Here is a 21,322-nt window from a genome sequence, read left to right as displayed (position 1 = left end):
GGTTTACGGAGTAGAGACGGTTCTCCCAAGTGACATCCATCACGGATTCGCCCCGTGTGGCGGATTATGTTGAAACTGATAATGAAAAAGCACCTCAAGGTGCTCTTGACCTGTTGGATGAGGAGCGTGACCATGTGGCGGCTCATTCGGCGATGTACTAGCAAGATCTGCGTCGTTATCATAGTCTTCGGGTTAAAACCAAGACCTTTCAAGAAGGAGATTTGGTGCTCCGGCTCATCCAGGATCAAACTGACATGCACAAGCTATCCTCGCATTGGGAAGGGCCCTTTGTGGTCAGCAAAAAATCTGAACAACGGGTCATACTACCTTGTCGATGTTCGAGACCACAAGGACTCACGCACGTCGGAGGAGGAGACCCACCAGCCATGGAATATTGCTCATATTCGGCCTTATTACACCTGAGCCACCAGCTCTTGTGATGTACATACTTTGTCCATGTATATATTACGATGAATATAATAAAGCCGGCATCCTTGATAATTCAGGGCCTCCATCGTTTCATTTCTGAGAATATGAGTCTTTATTGTCCCTTCATACGATCACTTGGGGGCTTCCTGCTTATTGAGCGTAGCTATGACTACCCTCTTGATCCGGCTTGTACGCCATAATTACAAAATACTTGGGGGCTTCCTACTCATTGAGCATAGCTATGACTACCCTATTAATCCAGCTTATACACCTGGAATGAAATATTACTTGGGGGCTCCTCATTAATGAACAGGGCTTTGTTGTCCCTTGTAATAGGCTTGGACGCCAGGTGTATTCACCAAAAATCCAGGTTATCCTGCCTTTGTTTGCCTGCCACTCCGACTAGGTAATCCTGGAATGACTCGACGTACTCTTGAAAATCAATCTTATAAAGATGCTGAATTTGTCAAAGTTAAAACGGCGATTGGTCATGTGAGGTCCGACTTACGGGTTTGAATTAAGGTTTAACTCAGCGGCTATGTGACCCTTGAATAGCACTTGACATTGAGGCTTGGCAGCCTATGAATGCCTTGTTTTCTGGTTTATGTTTGGTTTGAACAGTTTTTGAGGTTCATCTTTTGGACCTTGTTGATACATGGTTGAAAAACTAGTTAGGGCCATGTTGCCTTATGGTTCATATATGAATCTATCCAGCGTTTTATTAACCGGACCTGGATTTGGACCTTAAGTCGCCAGTGTGTTATGATTATGTGCTTGGAGTACTGTCTCTAAGATTTGGGATGTTACCCCTTGCTACATATGGCATTGTAAGCCGGAGGTATGAATAAATTGAACAGGGCATTGTGCTCTCAATCTTTGGGTTGTGACCCTTATTGCATGACGCATGATAAGCCGACAGTGTGAACAAATATCACATGTATGATTTTTTTTTGTTGTGATTGTATGAGTTTTTGATAAATTGGCCCTGGTTATGGACTATTTAGTCATTAGTGGTTTTTATATGGGGTATTGTGACCTGCCCTAGGGTAAACTGTCAGGGTACTTGTTATCTGCTTATGCGCAGGAAAAAATGATAAGCATGCTTTGCAAAGTTGATGATATTATAAGCATAAGTGGCGGGTTTTTGAATAATGTATCGGCAATGTTATGCAAATAAACACGCACAATGGCGTGACAGACCAGGATTGTTCAAACTAGCCTATTACAAGGAATCATATGGCTGCAAAACAATAAGGTGTTTTTGAGATACACAAAAACCAGCTCATGAATTAAGACTTCTAGTCTTGGCGGGTCAAAGCCTCCGGGTCATCCTGCGCGTCTTTGTCTTCATCTCCTTGATTATCCATTGGCTGGAAGTCAGGCATAGCTGAGTTGATAACGGTCAAAGCTCTAAACACAGCCTCATCGTCTATAAGACTTGATGGATCAATATCAGAAGCAAAGGTATGCTTACAAGTCAGCGGGATAAGATTCACTTCTTGATGAACCGGCGCTTTCACCTTCTTGTTCTCGGCATCATAAGCCGCCTGGTATTCGGATAGATCTGTTTCTTCGGCCAGCTTGCTTGCTACTGGACGCATTTCCCTTGCTATTTGTGTAAAATCATCAACGCTGAAGGGAGACCCGTCTTCTATCACACTGGCGCAGCCATTCGCTGAGTCCTCTAGATCAAGATCTACTTGCCATGCCTTTGCCCGTCTTAGGGCAGTCATGGCGTGTGGCACCCCGGCTCAGAGCGACCGGTTTACCATGCATTGTCATCCTAGAGACCATGTCTTCTGGCAACACACAACATCTTGGTACAGAATAACAACCGCTTTATTGATGCTAGCGGAACATAGTTACATTATAACATCTGTCGAGGCCAAGCGGCACACTCGGTGCGGCTGAACAATATGTACGTTATTTAGTAAACATAAAGGGGCCTCGATCCGAACAACTACGTGGCAGAGGAATAACGTCATGGTGGAAGCTCCATATCACAGGGACACCGATGTGGACACGATCTAGACTCAAACAGCGCTCCTCTCCAACGATACTTTCCTGAAATCTGGCATGACACGCCAAGTGAGTACATTGAATGTACTTGCAAGCTCACAACAGGCATAATCGTAATGACAAACAATATCATGATATTTAACCAATTATTAAAAATGCAACACTGTATGTCAACATGCTGTGGTCATGCTTGAACGTCCCTCGGGACAGCTTACCAACCGTGATCATCTCTGGATCACAAACACACCACCAAAGTGGTCTTTCTCAAGAACAACTTGTGATCCTTACGGCGATCACAACCACGACCATCATTTGGTCCCAAATGCCTCGATGGCCTTTCTGCCATCCATCAACAATGCAAAGTTCACAACTTAGTGTCCAATTTTTATTAAACGTTTACTCATGGTGGGACCTACTACGAGGTGTCCATGACCGTGGACTCGGCTATCGATAGATTACACACTCTGCAGAGGTAGCACACTGTACCCACACCACGGAACCCATGGCCTCGCACTCCCATTCGGGTGGACCAACGGCATTCCGACAAGACCCCTCCATTGCCACAGCACTCTCCCGGCCACTCCGACCCAAATCCCCAACAGGCTGGTCCTGGGTGGCCCCGTGTCTACCAAAGACACCCCAACCACCGTCGTGGTCAAAAACTCCCACTTGGGGACTCGGTACCATAATCTCATCAACGAGCACACAAGATTATGTCTGCTTACCGGGCCAGGGCAAGCACGACATAACCTTCCCTAGATGGAGGCACCGACCAGAGGCCGTGTCAATGGACCGAATCAAGGCCTTCCCACATAGGCAAATGTGGTTGCACTGGAAAGAAACTCGATTCAGCGGCACCATGACCCAGTCAATGGTATATTCAAGTTTAGTTATATTAAGGTTTAACTTTAAACTAAAAATGACCGGTGTCATAGCATGCCATGAAATGCAAAACAACACATGCATCATATAATGATAAAAATGACCGATGTCATCCTTATACACACCAAGCATAACGTCAACAACTCAAATTACTCTACTTGCTCGAATGACTCACAACTTAACCCAAAATATTTTGCAACAAGTTTTATTAATTTCTTACGCAAAAAAGTAACTCTGATAAATTTCTCATATGCTTGTCAAAAAGATTTCACTATCAACAACTCTTACTTTCTTTCTCACTAAGTTGGGTTGAAACATTCTCTAAGACAAGTAATATGATTAAACAAGTATTTAACAGATTATTTTCTAATAAATTTTTATCAATCTCTTAAGGCAAAAACATAGCTTTAAAATAATTGCTAACATGCATAACAAAATTATTTCTATCATCACCTCAAATAAATCTTAACTTCCTTTATCCACTAAACTAGTTTCAACCATTCTGTAAATCAAGCATAACAACTAACCAATATTTAACAGAATATAAATAACTCCATAATTATTTAAATGCATGGATTAATCATTTCATTCAAGTAAGAAAATCACAAATATTGAAATGGCACCATGAAAATGTTGCTGTGGCTTGCCTTAGTGCAGACGAGGTTCACAAACCTCCTGGTGATCCTCAAGACAAGCTTCACCTTCTGAAAATAATTTTAAACACAAAAAGAAAGTATCAAGAACATTTCTGAAAATCACCAGAAATTCCAGTCAGCTCAGAAAAATCTCATCTTTGGTGAGCTGTTAGATTTCTAATCAAAGAATACAATGCAAAAAGAATCAATTCATTTGGACTTATGGTTGAAGTGTTGTAACTGTTTGAAGTGTTCTGTAAATTCAAATGAATTTGAATAAAAGAAATAGACTGGGGGTGACGTCGAAGGCGTAAAGCCCAGGGGCGCCACTACTCGTACCGTTTCGCGCGCATACAGAGTGGCTGACTAGCGGGCCCCGCTAGTCAGGTGGGGGAAGAGGGAGAAGGAAACAGAGGGGGACGTGGCTTCGTCGGAGCTCCCGCCGGTGACGAGGGCTCCTTGGCCCAAACGAGAGGGAGGGATGGCAAGAGGGGGTTGAGGCGCACCTGCCCATAACAGTAGCGTAGCTAGGGCTGGTCGGACGACATCAGAATTAACCTCGCAAGCGGAGGCAGAACGTGGAGGTCATCGGAGTTGAGGAAGACAGCGAGTAGAGGCCACTCCAGGGGCTCCAAGCTGGTGAGATGGCCTCACCAGAGAGAGGCGGAGGCCCTGGAGGGGTCGCCCAGGCCTGGGAGGGTCTGGAGATACTGCGGCGACCAAAGGGGATCGCTGGCGAGCTCGAGCTCGGGGACGGCGGCCCGAGGACTGCCCGGCCGGGCTCCGGCTTCCTACTCGATCATGGGGTGTGTGTGAGTGCTGGATGGTGCTCGAGGAGGCTGGGGAGGGCTCTATATATAGGCGAGCGGCGAGGGTGATTCGAGCTCTGCCGGTGGACACCTGTCCACAGCGCCCGGCGATGAGCGACGTCAATGAGAGGGGGAGAAGGCGACGGAGGTCACGCGACCACTATGGGCGGGCGGAGACGAGCACAGGATCAAGAGGATGGCGACGAGCACAGTGCGCTCCGCACTGTTGTGCTGGCCGGACCTTGCCCATGCTCGCTGCGGCGAGCTCCGGCTTCGGTGAGCGCCAGGGAGGAGTTAAGAACGTTGAGACGATGATGGTGGTGAGGTTTGGCATGGTTAGGCAGGCGGGGAAGCAAGCACGCGAGCAACATAGGCTCGGGCGTGTCGCAGAGCGCGTCAGCTGCATGCCAGCACGCCTGGACGAACAGGGTCACCGAGTGAACTATGACATCAGGTCGATCTAAGCATAAACTCAATGTCTGGCATGTTGTTCATGGTAGTTTTGAGTGTTACCACGATTTGGTTTGGATCCAGGTGCAGTAGAGAAGTTTTCACACGCCAAGTAAGTTTCTGGTCAGTAACTTTGTGAAGTTACTGTGGTCAAATGGCTTGGAGTTTGAAGTTGTGCTTTGGAGGCTAGTGATAAGTTACTAAGGTAAAGATGCACAAGAAAGTTCAGGTCAAATGGAGCAAGTAAAATGATAGTTGCTGTAGAAACCACCATTTTTGTCCAGAATAGAAAAGATTTTCTGTAGCAAAAATATTTTAAAAAGTTATGAAATATTTTTGCTCGGGAAGGTGCACTAGGGTTCACAGAATATTTGTGAATTATCTCAGATTTTTCTGAGCCATAAAAATTGGGGTTGCTTTGAAGCAATCAGATCTGGCTTAGGGTTTTTGAGAGAAAATGAATATTTTTCTTTTAAGAAAAATATTCCAAAGATTATTTTTGGGGTGGGTCAGAAGTGAAATGATGGTTTAGGAGGGAAGTGAAGCACTTGGGTGAAAGCCATGGATGCCCAAGTGTTTAAGTCCATATGAAAAGATTCAGAAACTCTAAGTTTCAAAAAAATTCAAATGAAAAAACAAGCAAATAAGAGAGGGCAAAACCCAGGCTGTCACAAACCTCCCCCAATTAGAATGAATCTCATTCTCGAGATTCGGTTGCTTGGGAAAACCATTCTGGATACTGATCCCTAAGGAATTCTTCCTGCTCCCAAGTTGCTTCTGACTCTGTGTGATGCTCCCACTGAACCTTGTAAAATTTTCAGGCTTTACTGCGAGTGACCCTTTCCATCTGATCCAAAATTTTGAACGGTCTTTGTTCATAAGTTAAATCTTTTTCCAATTCTATCAAAGCCGTAGTAGTTCTTTTCTCAGGCAGGGATATGCATTGTCTCAATTGTGAAACATGGAACACGTTGTGTATGTCTGCCAATTCCGGGGGTAGTTCCAGTTGATATGCAACCGTTCCCACTCGAGACATAATCGGGAATGGACCAATGAATCTGGGTGCCAGCTTTCCACGAGTCTGAAATCTCTTGACTCCTTTCATAGGAGTGACTCAGAGGTATACGTGTTCTCCGAGTTCAAAACTGACCTGCCGATGTTTGGCATCATAATAACTCTTCTGTCGAGATTTGGCCAATTGCAGCCTATCTCGAATTTCCCTAACTTGTTTCTCAGCTTCCAGCATGAGATCCGTTCCGAAGATACGACTATCTCCAGTATGAAACCAATTTAGAGGAGTGCGGCACTGATCAACTGTAAGTATAGCTCGGTTTTTTACGCCCAAACTACGGATGTTGAATTCTCCACAGGGACTAGGCGACGATAGTCGTGCTCAGCTAAATCTAGATTAGACAAAAAGGTTTTTGCTAATGCAATACAAAAGAAAATAAAACAAGTTTTCCCACTCAAAGTAGGACAAGATCACCTACCTCTTAACAACACAAGCAAATAACAAGACATGGCGAAGAATAACTTGCAAGTCAATGTTTTTAGGATTTTCATTACTACACACAATGGATTGATCGACTAACAAATGAGAAAACAAATACACTAGCAAACATTTAAGATTGGGGACAGAAGCATATTTGAGATACAAGGAAAGAGCACATCACGATCACTACATATATATAGACAACATAAAAAAACACATGTACTCGAGCTATCACAGGGACTAAGAATTAAGCATGTTCACACATCTGACTTCACAATGAACAATTACAATACAAGATTCACAACTAGTAACCTGAATGTAACAGACAAATAACTAACAGGCGATTCATATATATTGAAACAGTGTAAAATAGATTACAATCTATCAAGTCTCCACTCTAAATGTTCATAGAAATTACACACTCTAATAGTAACAAGTGAAGAACAACAGAAGGACGTTTTGTTCAGGAAAGAACAACAACAACGTGGGAGAGAGAGAGGAGCAGCATCTTGGGGGATTGGAGAGGAGCAGCAGCTGTTGGAGTTGGAGCAGCAGCGTGAGGTTGAGAGAAGGGAAGAGCAGCAACAGTAGGGACGAGGGGCAGCAGAGGAGATCGCAAGAAGAGCAGCAGCGGGGCTTGGAGAAGAAGGAAGATGCAGCAGCAGAGGCGTGGGGAAGAAGAGAAGGAATAGGGGCGAAGCAAGAGGGAGGAGCAGCAAGAGAGAAAGGGAGGAGTGGAAGTGGTGGATGGCGCCGGCGTGGGTTGCTGGTGGTTCGGGGTTCAGGTGGCGGCGCTGATGGTGGATGGTGCAGTGGTGGCGCTGGGTGATGGATGGATGGATGGCGATGGTGAAGTGGTGGAGCAGCGGATAGTGGTGGGGGGTGCTGTTGGCGCGGTGGCGCGCCGCCACGCCGGCCTGGCCGCGGCGGCGGCCGGTGGTGGAGAAGGAGGGGTGAGGGAGAGAGGTGTGTGCTAGGCCCGATCCAAAAAATTGGTTGCGCTAGGGATTTTGTTCCCCTTCTCTCAGCTGCCAATTTTTTGATTTTGCCCTTATCCTTCTATACTTTTGCCTCAAGTAGATCCCTTCTTTCTTTAGTTTTGGCCCTCGGTTTATTCTTTCCTCCATGCTCAGGTCCCTTTCTTCACTTCTTTCATGCCCTTCTCTCGTCTTGTTAGCCACATAGTAGAACGTCTTGACAATTATAGTGCCTTTGCGCACTTTTCTGCAAAAGAAACAATTCACTAGTCAACATGCTCTTATATGATTATCATTCAAATATTTAGTATTTCTTAGCAAGAATTGATGGTCAGAACTCAATAAATGGTATATTTGTATGCCCAAATTATATATATGAAATGTGCTTATCAAGTTCCCCCACACTTAAATCTTTGCTTGTCCTCAAGCAAAGGAATATGACAAGAACTAGATAGTGAATAGTGAACTGGCTACAGAATGTCAAGTGAAGTAGATCTCTAAATAGTGCATGTTTGAGACTTAGTTAGTGAAAATTAATGGTTAGAGTGCTACAAAGCAGTAGGATACTAGCAGACTTGACCATTTTAAACTTTTACAATGATAAAAGAAGATTAGCAAGTTCAAATGCTGATTGTGCCAAAAGGTTCCTAAAGAGAGCATGATCCACAAAACAAAAAGAACTTAAACTTGTGATCAGATCACTTATTACCAGGAACAAAACATTGTAGTTGAACCACTTATTGAATTTGCAGGAAGTAATGATAATATTTTATCAGTCTCACTAAAGGAACATACCACCGATCCCGAGAACATGGTATACACCTGGCTCGACCAATTATTAGTTTTTTTAGTTTGTCTCCCCAAAGGAACATACCACCGATCCAGAGAACATGGTATACACCTGGTTCAACAATTACATTTTTATTATTAATTACTGCCCAAGCTAACCCGATTTCACATGCCACCGATCCAGGGAACATGACATGCTACTGTAGGTAGTCAGACTATTATTCATTATAAGATATAAATTTTTTTTGAACAAAAACAAGAATCATCACTCAACCATATCTGGTTCACATGCTACCGATCCAGGGAACATAGCATGCTAGTCCATAGTAGTAAAGTGATTGCTCTGAATGGGTACATACTTGGCACAAATACATCATCTAAACATAGTGATCTAGGTGTATCAAGGTAAATGCAGAAAATGATTAAGTTTACTTGTGCACTAGGGATTTGAGCACTCAAAACTAATAGTTCTCACTAGTTTCAGCAAAGCAATCATTGTATAGATCACTAGTTTACAAGGCATTCAGAAATCAGTTCACATATTCACATCAAGCACCATATGTCAAAGGTAAAATTCAATGGCACAACATTTAAGAAATGGCTCAAGCAACCCAAATATCAAATGATTTCATCATGTATCAATGGATGATATATTAAGATTGGGGTCATGAAACAGCTCACCGGGCTTTGATGTGGCACTCGCTCGACACCCTCTAAACTGCAGCTCTTCTCTTTTTGCTTCTCTATCCTCATGCCTGCTCCATCTTCACTCTTATTCGCGTGTGCCCATTGCTTCTCCTTATCACCATGCTGTGAATCCACCAGGATCCCATGGGATGTCATCTCGAACTTGGTCAGCTCGCAATGAATGGTATACAAGCGTAAACCTGAAAGAAAACTCAACAAACAAGCCAATACAAGTGATAGGGAAAATGCCCTCTAAGTCATCAATAGAGTATCCTATCACATAAGCATATCTATTGAGCATATGATAAATAGATATCATCAACAAATCGCTTGGTGCATAGGCAGTATTCATGATATGGCATATCTTTTTGAGAAAGTAGCGATCATACCTGAGATAGTTAGGAAGAAGCTTCAGGACTACCTCAATTGAAGATACCAAGTGAGGTGTGGTAGTAGAAATTTCCACCAGACTCGTGGCAACAAGTGAAATAGTGGAGCTTGGCTCCTTAACATCTGAATCCACCTCACCATAATCAACGATGAAGCTCTCCATCTCAGGCTCAGGTGTTGAGGAATCAATGCGGCTAACATCATCGAAGGCGAACTTTTCCATATCTGGCTCTAGCAGCACATGATCAATATCAACTAAAGGTGTCTCCTCAATATCCAAAGTAACTAACTGTAGCTCTGGTTCATCCACAGAAGAATCATCACAATGTAAAACTGAATCTAGAATGCTAGTATCCATATGATCTGAAGTGTGTGTGTCAACTAGGATGGTGTCATCATCATCAAAGATAATCCATGAAAGCTCAATCTTGTCACACGAAGAAACTTGTTCCGGCTTTTGTGTAAGAGATTCTTGCTGAGATGAAGTGATTTGTTGCAAGCAAACCAATGAATTAGATGTGGGCTTCTTATTGTACCACTGAAGTTGGTGGAAAGCTATGCTCTCAATTAGCAGAAAAGCATCATCAAGTGTCTTGTTTGTAATAGCTCCACCCGTTGCCATATCAATGTAACCGCGAGTGTCCGAAGTCAACGCTCTATAGAATATCTGCAGCTCTAACCATCTCTCGAGCCCATGATTAGGACATCTCCTGAACAAGGCTTCGTACCTCTCCCAAGCATCATACAAACTCTCGCCTTCACGCTGAACAAAGTTGAAGATATCATCTCGAATCATGGACTGCTTGTGTAGTGGGAAATATTTATCCAAGAATGCTTGTGATATCTCAATCCAACTGTATGACCTTGATGGCAAGGATCGGTACCAAGCACGAGCATCATCACAGAGAGAGAATGTAAACAACCTGCACATGATTGCATCTTGAGGAACTCCATGGTACTTGACTGTATCTGAATACTCCATGACTCGGTGTAAGTGCTCATAGGGATCCTCGGTAGGCCGTCCTCCAAACTGACATTGTTGAACCAAAGCAATAAGACTAGGTTTCTGCTCGAAGTTCTCTGCCTCAATAGTTGGCCAAACTGGTCCTGTGATATAGCATTGACTTTTGGGCATCCACAGATCACGAAGCAATGCCATCTTAACCGAGTGTAACTATAGAACAACCTGCAAAGATTAATGATTTCCTACACACGCTCATAAACATCAAACACTAGTCAGAAGATTAGTATCCTCATAAGCCGAAGCAACACCAAGGAAAAAAAGAAACACTGGAAAAGAAATACAGAGTGAATTAAACGATGAAATAAACTAAACCTAGTCTAAAGACTAACACAATCGCTTGACGCAAGTCCCCAGCAACGGCGCCAAATGATCAACTGTAAGTATAGCGGGGTTTTTTAAGCCCAAACTACGGATGTCGAATTCTCCACAGGGACTAGGCGACAATAGTCGTGCTCAGCTAAAGCTAGATCAGACGAAAAGGTTTTTGGTAATGCAATACAAAAGAAAATAAAACAAGTTTTCCCACTCAAAGTAGGACAAGATCACCCACCTCTTAACAACACAAGCAAATAACAAGACAGGGCGAAGAATAACTTGCCAGTCAATGTTTTTAGGATTTTCATTACTACACACAATGGATAGATCGACTAACAAATGAGAAAACAAATACACTAGCAAACATTTAATATTGGGGACAGAAGCATATTTGAGATACAAGGAAAGAGCACATCACGAGCACTATATATATATATATATATATATATATATACTAGAAATTGAGACAACATAAAAAACACATGTACTGGAGCTATCACAGGGACTAAGAATTAAGCATGTTCACACATCTGACTTCACAATGAACAATTACAAAACAAGATTCACAACTAGTAACCTGAATGTAACAGACAAATAACTAACGGGCGATTCATATATATTGAAACAGTGTAAAATAGATTACAATCTATCAAGTCTCCACTCTAAATGTTCAAAGAAATTACACACTCTAATAGTAACAAGTGAAGAACAACAGCAGGACATTTTGTTCAGGAAAGAACAACAACAACGTGGGAGAGAGAGGAGCAGCAGCTTGGGGGGATTGGAGAGGAGCAACAGCTGTTGGAGTTGGAGCAGCAGCGTGAGGTTGAGAGAAGGGAAGAGCAGCTGTAGTAGGGACGAGGGGTAGCAGAGGAGATCGCAAGAAGAGCAGCAGTGGGGCTTGGAGAAGAAGGAAGATGCAGCAGCAGAGGCATGGGGAAGAAGAGAAGCAGCAGGGGCGAAGCAAGAGGGAGGAGCAGCAAGAGAGAGAGGGAGGAGTGGAAGTGGTGGATGGCGCCATCCTGGGTTGCTGGTGGTTCGGAGTTCAGGTGGCGGCGCTGATGGTGGGTGGTGCAACAGTGGTGCTGGGTGATGGATGGATGGATGGCGATGGTGAAGTGGTGGAGCAGCGGCTAGTGGTGAGGGGTGCTATTGGCGCGGTGGCGTGTCGCCACGCCGGCCTGGCCGCGGCGGCAGCCGATGGTGGAGAAGGAGGGGTGAGGGAGAGATGTGTGTGCTAGGCCCGATCCAAAAAATTGGTTGCGCTAGGGATTTTGTTCCCCTTCTCTCAGCTGCCACTTTTCTGATTTTGCCCTTCTCCTTCTATACTTTTGCCTCAATTAGATCCCTTCTTTCTTCAGTTTTGGCCCTCGGTTTCTTATTTCCTTCATGCTCAGGTCCCTTTCTTCACTTCTTTCATGCCCTTCTCTCTTCTCGTTAGCCACATAGTAGAATGTCTTGACAATTATAGTGCCTTTGCACACTTTTCTGCAAAAGAAACAATTCATTAGTCAACATGCGCTTATATGATTATCATTCAAATATTCAGTATTTCTTAGCAAGAATTGATGGTCAGAACTCAACAAATGGTATATTTGTATGCCCAAATTATATATATGAAATGTGCTTATCAGGCACTTATGGCCATACAGAGCTTCGTATGGTGACATCTTTAGACTGGTCTAGAAACTGTTGTTATAGCAGAACTCGGCATACGGCAAGTAGTCTTCCCATTTAGCACCTTTGGCTAGCACATAGGCTCGCAACATATCTTCGAGTATTTGGTTTACCCGCTCTGTCTGTCCATCTGTTTGAGGGTGATAAGCAGTACTATATTTCAATGCTGTCCCCAAGGCTTGATGGAGATGGGACCAAAAAGCGGAGGTAAACAAAGAACCTCGGTCAGAAGTGATAGTTTGGGGTACTCCATGCAGACTGACGATCCTGGATACATATAGTTGTGCAAGTTCATTTGCTCTGTATCTGGTGCTGATCGGAATGAAATGAGCAACCTTGGTCAGGGTGTCTATTATAACCCAGATTGCATCCTTGTCTCGTTGAGTCCTAGGCAATCCTGTGATGAAATCCATGGAAACGTCATCCCATTTCCACTGTGAAACTGGCAGTGGTTGGAGAAGCCCGGCTGGCTTTTGATGATCTGCTTTCACCTTGTTGCCTATGTCGCAATAGGCTACAAAATAGGCAATGTCTTTCTTCATTCATCCCACCAGAATATTTGTCTGAGATCCTCATACATTTTTGTACCTCCCAGGTGAATGGAATGTGCAGATTCATGGGCTTCTGACAGGATTTTCTTCTTCAAGTCCGGTTGATTTGGCACACAAATACGTCCACGGAATCGGAGGGTACCGAATACGTCCTTGGAGAAGTCAGAGGCCTGCTTTGCCATCTGGCCCTTGGCACATTTTTGTAGGTTGGTGTCAGCTGGCTGAGCCTTGTAGATGTCCATCTCAAGTGTGGGTGTAACTTCCAAATTATTAGCGAGGTTAGCCTCTATGATGACCAAGTTGAGCTGAGCGATCTCCTCTTGGAGTTTGGTGGGTAATGATTTTAACATGACATTTAAGCTGACGGGCTTTTGACTGAGCGCATCAGCAACGACGTTGTCCTTGCCTGGATGGTAATTTATTCCAAGGTCATAATCCTTGACCAACTCTAACCATCTTCGCTGACGAAGATTTAAATCTGGCTGAGTGAAAATGTACTTGAGGCTTTTGTGGTCAGCAAAAATTTGGCACCTTTTTCCAATGAGGTAGTGTCTCCAAATTTTTAATGCATGAACCACTGCAGCCAATTCCAAATCATGAGTAGGATAATTTCCCTCATGAGGTCATAGCTGTCGCGATGCATATGCTACTACTACCTTGTTGTCTTGCATCAACACGCAACCAATACCTTGTTTGGAGGCATCGCAGTACACATCAAAGCTTCGATAAATGTCTGGAAGAGTCAATATAGGTGCGGTTGTCAGTCGTATCTTCAGCTCATTAAAACTCTTCTCACAGTCTTCTGTCCACTTGAACTTTGTATCCTTTTTGAGCAGCTCCGTCATGGGTTTAGCAATTTTGGAAAACCCTTCAATAAAACAATGATAGTATCCAGCTTATCCGAGGAAACTCCGGATCTGTGTCACGGTCGTGGGTGGTACCCAATCGAGCACATCCTTTACTTTGCTCGGGTCCATGGCTATACCTTCGGCGGATAGTACATGTCCGAGAAACCCAACTTTCTTGAGCCAAAATTCGCACTTACTAAACTTGGCGTATAGCTGATGGCCGCGGAGCCGTTGTAGTACTGCTCGGAGGTGATCCTTGTGTTCTTCTTCACCCTTGGAGTAAATGAGGATGTCATCGATGAAGACTACCACAAATTTGTCGAGGAAGTCCATGAATACTTTGTTCATCATATGCATGAAGAAAGCAGGGGCATTGGTGAGACCAAAGGACATCACGGTATATTCGTAAAGACCGTACCGAGTAGTGAATGCGGTCTTAGGAATATCTTCCTTTTTAATCTTGAGCTGATGATATCCGGTCCGTAAATCGATTTTAGAAAATACCTTAGCCCCACTGAGCTGATCAAATAGATCATCAATCCTTGGTAGTGGGTATTTATTTTTGATGGTGACCTCATTCAGTTGGCGGTAATCTATGCACATACGGGGACTACCATCCTTTTTGCCCACGAAAATTGCAGGTGATCCCCACGGTGAAGAGCTGGGACGAATATAACCTTTCTGGAGTAATTCGTCAAGCTGTTTCTTTAGCTCCACTAATTCTGATGAGGGCATCCGGTAATAATTCTTGTATAACGATGCGGTTCCGGGCACAAGATCTATGGCAAACTCCAGTTCCCGATCTGGTGGCATGCCTGGCAGTTCTTCTAGAAACACATCAGGGTACTCACTGACCATAGGAATAAATTCCAATTCAACCACAGCAGTGCACACTAATTCTGGCTTGGGTATATTATTGCGAGCATAGAATTTGATGAGCTGCCCATCCAGACTGGTTAGATTGACTTCTCGGGTTGCGCAGTTTATGCAAACTTGATATTTGGTCAACCAATTCATACCCAATATAATATCCAACTTTTCAGACTCAATGATTATCAGAGATGTTGGAAAGCAGACCCCGTTGATATTGATCTCCAGATCACGGCATACCAGATTGCTCTTGATTATAGATCCCGGGGTTTGTACCAACATATTTTTGCCCAAAACTGTGCAAGGAAAATTGTTTTGGGCGGCAAAACTCCAAGAAATAAAAGAATGGGAAGCCCCAGAGTCAAATAAAATTATGGCAGGTATGTCATTAACAGAAAACATACCAATGACGACTTCTGGCTTCTCTTGGGCTTCATCGGCGGAGATATGATGCACAGGCCCGATGAAGTTTTGCTGGTTTGGCCGCGACTCCATAAAGTTGACTTGCGGCCGGCTTAGGGCATTCGTCCTGTTATTCTTGGGGCACTGCTTGGCATAATGTCCGTGCTGCCCGCAAATGGAACAAGAATTATTGCGCTGACGCTCCTCATGCATTGGATTGGTCACAATATTCTTGACTTGGGTGGTGGTCTTGTTATCATTCTGTTGCTAATTTGTCATGTATTCCACCTGAGTCTACTGCCAGGTACGCGCCTTTTGCACAGGTGGCCCATCCTTCTTTGGCTCAAACTTGCACTTGTGGTCGTTAGCAGGCCTATTATCGGATATAAGCTTGTGCTCCCGTTCAACAATGAATGCCTTGTCCACCAGAGTTTGGAAATCCGTGAAATCAAACATACTGAAAGCACATCGAAGTTGCAGATTTAAACCTCCAAGAAATTTGTCAATCTTCCTTTCTTCGGTGGCCACGTCACACAGAGAGTAACGGGCCAAATGATTGAATTTTTGCAGATATTCAGCCACAGACTGATTTCCTTGGACGAGCGCGAGAAATTCAGGTTGCTTGGCCTTCATAACTCCAGTAGGGATATGATATTTTCGGAACTTATCCTTAAATTTCTCCTAGGTGATTTCCTCATCAATCGGCCACATGGCCTTTGTATTTTTCCCACCATATGGCAGCTGCGCCTTCAAGGTAATGAGTTACAAATGGAACTTTATCATTTCCTTCAGTACGGGCAATCTCAAGCTTTTTCTCCATTGTGCGCAACCAATCGTCGGCATCCAATGGGTCAATAATCTGACTGAAACTGGGTCGATTGATCCTTTGAAAATCTGACAGCTTTGAGTGATGACCATTCTGATTTCCATTCTGTCCCACCATAGCTTGAACACTTCTCAATATTTCAATCAGATCATTGTTTCTTTTCTCTTCAAACATACACAGAATTTGCTCGGTGAAGGGAGGATCAGGCGGTGGAGGTGGTGGCTGAACGTACGGCTCGGGAGAATGTCCTGCCTGTCATGCGGAACGACGAACATGAGTTCCCTCACGAATGTTGCTACTGCTGCCTCCCCGCGTCATCCTATTGTGATTTTTTCCCAAGACAACACGATCGAGATGAGAAACACCCAAAAATAAAATTGGGGAAAAGCCAGCGACAAATACCGGAAGAAAGGGGAAGAGCGAAAATTAGGGCGAATAAAGTCTCAACATAATTATACATAGACTCATACATGAAAAGTAAACAACATGACTGGTTCACTACTCCCATACATGCAACGAAACATCATGACTCGTACAACTACATCCATACATCATCCAGACAACTGCGAATACTCAAAGATACTACTGCTCTGCTGGTGCTGCGGAGTCCTCCCCTGAAGCGGTCTCAGATCCCGAACTGACGTGGTTAACGGAAACCTCTGGGTTAAAGGTAATACGACGGCGCTGCCTCGAGGGCTCTCCCTCAGGGGCAGGGGTAGGATGAAGTATCGGGGCTACATGGGTAGCGAGAAGTGAGACCCACTCGGCAGGAGTACTGAGAGGGTTCGCGATCGAGACGCCCATGCTACTCGGGGGAGTAACCGGTGAAATAGGGGAGCTAGAACTAACTGGGACATAAGGGATAAATCCCAGTGAAGACGGAGTAGTGGCGGATCTAGAAGTGACCAAAGTAGTGGCTAAAGCAGTACGAGTACGAGTCAGCTCTCAAGCCAGCTCGTGGATCATGAGATAGCTAGCAGTGACATAACGAGCAAGGTGTCTAGCAACACTATCAGAGTCCGGATCAATGAGAGGGAAACGGACACGACCGTTGTCGCGCAGAGATGGGTAGTAGTAGAAACCTGGGTGGTTCTGCGTTCGGACCTCGTTGTAGCGAAGCTCGATAAGGACCTCGAATGCAGCAAACTGGACTGCCTGAGAGGCGGTGGAGGCATAACCGCTCCGAGAAGTGCGAGTGTAAGAGCTGGAATCGGAACTAGTGCACAGAGTGACCACTTCGTGATACTCATACAATGAATCAGCTAGATGCTCCCGGTACACACGATAGACTGGGTCGTCTCCGAGAGGGTACAGCCAATGCACACGTTGTGAATGAGGTGCGGTGATGTGTACGGCATCAGCTGCAACTGGCACGGATACGGCACCGGAGCCATCTACACCCACAACCATTAGCAGGTTAGCATAAATATATATATAAACCGAATGCATGCAACGCAACAATCAGCACAAATTACTACCGGCACTCAACTAAAACTCGTATCTAGCGTCTAGTTAGCGCGTCATAGTCTAGCGTGGCCTACAGTCAGCGCGACTCTGATACCGAGCGTTGTGGCACCCCGGCTAACAGCGACCGGTTTACCATGCATTGCCAGCCCAGAGACCATGTCTTCTGGCAACACACAACATCTTGGTACATAATAACAACCGCTTTATTGATGCTAGCGGAACAGAGTTACATTACAACAGCTGTCGAGGCCAAGCGGCACACTCGATGCGGCTGAACATGTAACGCCCACGATGCGGCTATATCTCCCACGTGCCAAAGCACGACTTATAGGCATAACCGCATTGTAAGCAATGTCGCAAGTGAGGTAATCTTCACACAACCCATGTAATAAATAAGGAAAAGAGGTACGTAGTTGGCTTACACTCGCCACGTCACACAAATGTATAAATATCATTAGATTCATCCAGATACACTCAAGGACTGACTATGGAGCCAAAATAAAGAACAACCCCAAATGCGACAAAGTCCCCGATCGCCCCAACTGGGAACCACTACTGATCATCTGGAAAGGAAACATAGTATCATCCTGAGTCCTCATCGAACTCCCACTTGAGCTCAGTCGAATCTCCTGGAATGGCATCATCGGTCCCTGCATCTGGTTTTGGAAGTAATCTGTGAGTCACGGGGACTCAGCAATCTCACAGCCTCGCGATCAAGACAATTTAAGCTTATAGGAAGGGGAAAAGGTATGAGGTGGAGCTGCAGCAAGCACTAGCATATATGGTGGCTAACATACGCAAATGAGAAAGAGAAGAGAAGACAAAGGCACGGTCAAGAAACTATGATCAAGAAGTGATCCTAGAACAACCTACGTTCAAGCATAACTCGAGACCGTGTTCTCTTCCTGGACTCCGCCGAAAAGAGACCATCACGGCCACACACTCTGTTGATTCATTTTAATTAAGTTAAGTTTCAGGTTATCTACAACCGAACATTAACAAATTCCCATCTGCCCATAAACGCGGGCACGGCTTTCGAAAGATCAAATCCCTGCAGGGGTGTCCCAACTTAGCCCATCACAAGCTCTCACAGTCAACGAAGGATATTCCTTCTCCCAAGATAATCCGATCAGACTCGGAATCCCGGTTACAAGACATCTCGACAATGGTAAAACTAAACCAGCAAAGCCGCCCGAATGTGCCGACAAATCCCGATAGGAGCTGCACATATCTCGTTCTCAGGGCACACTCAGATGAGCACTCCGTACAACTAAAACCAAACCTCGAGTTTCCCCGAGGGGGCACTGCAAAGGGCTCTAGTTTGGACCAACACTCAGAGGAGCACTGGCCCGGGGGAGGGGGGTTAAAATAAAGATGACCCTCAGGCTCCGGAAACCCAAGGGAAAAAGAGGCTAGGTGGCAAATGGTAAAACCAATGTTGGGCATTGCTGGAGGACTTTTATTCAAGGTGAACCGACAAGGGGTTCCCATTATAACCCAATCGTGTAAGGAACGCAAAATCAAGGAACATAACACCGGTATGAAAGAAACTAGGGCAGCAAGAGTGGAACAAAACACCAGGCATAAGGCCGAGCCTTCCACCCTTTACCAAGTATATAGGTGCATTAAGATAGACAAGATATAATAATGATATCCCAACAATAAACATGTTCCAACAAGAAACAAACTCCAATCTTCACCTGCAACTAGCAACGCTATAAGAGGGGCTGAGCAAAGCGGTAACATAACCAAACAATGGTTTGCTAGGACAAGGTGGGTTAGAGGTTTGACATGGCAATATGGGAGGCATGATAAGCAAGTGGTAGGTATCGTAGCATAGGCATAGCAATAGAGCGAGCATCTAGCAAGCAAAGATAGAAGTGATTTCGAGGGTATGGTCATCTTGCCTGCAAAGTTCTCCGAGTTGACGTTAACTTGATCCTTGTAAACATACTCGACGGGCTCCTCGATCATGTACTCGTCTCCCGGCTCTACCCAAGCAAGAACAATAAGCAAAGGGAGACAACAATCAACCACGTGCAATGCACAAACAACATGATGCAAAACATGGCATGATGTGCGGGATGTGATATGCAATGCATATGCATGCTTTGGAAGGGAAAGATTGAACCTGGCCTCAACTTGGAAAACCAAGAGTGCCACTGGAAAGACGAGTTGATTTCGGTCGAAATCGATATAAAGATCACCGGAATCGGATGCACGGTTTGCAAATGGCAAGCAAAACAAATATGGCACCGATCTGCGATTAGCAGCATGAGGCCATCTAAATGCATCAAGAACAACATGCTACAGCACTCTAACATAGCAACAAAATACATGGCAGGGATCCACTCAAGATGCTTGACAAAAGATGAACACTGAGCTACAGCTAATTCACTCAATAGCAGGTTCAAACAAGCATGGCAAAAGTGCAAAACATAACAGGTTACAGACTTAGTGAAAATAACATGTCAGGAATTTAACATCAGGAAGCAATGTTTAGAGCAAGATAACAACATGCTACAGGAACATATCATGGCAAATCAAGGCATGGCATGAAGCTATTCAAAGCATACAACAAAAGTCCCTTACTGACCATAAGCCAAAAGGGATCAGAAAATACAATGGCAACCATGTGAACATAGCAATTATCGTTAACAGATTTAGACTTAGCAGAAAACTGGAACATAGCAAAAAAAATATCAAGTAGGCATGTTTACAAGCTCGATGCACTCACCACAAGGCATTTCATGACAAACTAAGCATACACCTAGCAAGTAGACATGGCATAGAAGCTAGACATGTCAAGAACAACAACATAGCATGCACAGAGTAACTACAACAAGCTCGGCAAAAATGCTTAACATGTAAACATTCTGCCAGGAACATTTTATAGCAAAAGTAGAGCTCGATTGACTCAAGCTAGGTTGCTTCATAATTGCAAACAAAGATATGGATGGATAGAGCACAACCATATCTACAAAACATCCTTATTGATCATGCTCAAAAGAGGCATGGATCACTCGGTAGCAACATGAATACATGGCATAAAAATATTATCAGGACAATGACTTAGAATATTGCTAAGTCCCTGAAATCAGCAACATTACGAGAGCTACTTTGCATGCTTGTGCTAGTCACCACAAAGATCACAAAAATACATGTCATACACCCTTGTAAAGATGGTATGGCATACTTCAAAACTCATGTAGAGCTCAAGTTCATAGGAGGCACACACCAATCATGGCAAAAATGACAAATGTCCAATTACTGATATGAATCTGAAACTAACAGAAACTAGCACTCTTCCAACAGCACTTAGGGCATCAAGATGAGCTCAAATGAACATGAGGCAATGAGATGAAATGAAGTACTCGACGAGACGAACAATTTGATATGCTACACACCCAAAATGGAGCCATGGTTGCAGAGTTATGATGCGATGAACATATGCAAAAATTACGGATATTAGGGCAAAAAGTCAACCAATCCGAATCTGGATCTGGATCTGGCCGGCGCGGAAAACGAGGATCATCGGAGTTCAGAGCTCGAGGTTGCCGGAGTACGGGGGAGAGGGCGGAGAGGTCGCCGGAACTTGCGGGGCCGGCCGGAGTGGACAACGCCGGCGACGGGGCGGCAAGGCGCGGTGCGAGGCATCGCCGGAGGAGACGCGGACGCCGAGGTGGCGGGGTGGCGCGCCTTCCAGAGCTTGCCGACGACGAGGACAGCGGTGCGGCGGGCGCTGCGCGGGAGGCGGCGGGCGTGCGGGGCGGCTCGGCTGCG

General features: G+C 44.7%; 1 non-coding gene across 1 annotated transcript; it reads left to right on the top strand.

Annotated features, from left to right (window-relative positions):
• Window positions 1-10,248: 10,248 nt before the first annotated feature.
• Window positions 10,249-10,355, top strand: LOC119319725. The gene has a single exon (XR_005154592.1). It is a non-coding gene; the product is annotated as a small nucleolar RNA R71 (small nucleolar RNA).
• The last annotated feature ends 10,967 nt before the right edge of the window (window positions 10,356-21,322 follow it).

Source organism: Triticum dicoccoides, chromosome 6A (assembly GCF_002162155.2).
Source record: "Triticum dicoccoides isolate Atlit2015 ecotype Zavitan chromosome 6A, WEW_v2.0, whole genome shotgun sequence".
Lineage (NCBI taxonomy): Eukaryota > Viridiplantae > Streptophyta > Magnoliopsida > Poales > Poaceae > Triticum > Triticum dicoccoides.
Note: the sequence above shows the minus strand (reverse complement) of the source record. Positions and strands in the feature narration are given on the sequence as shown.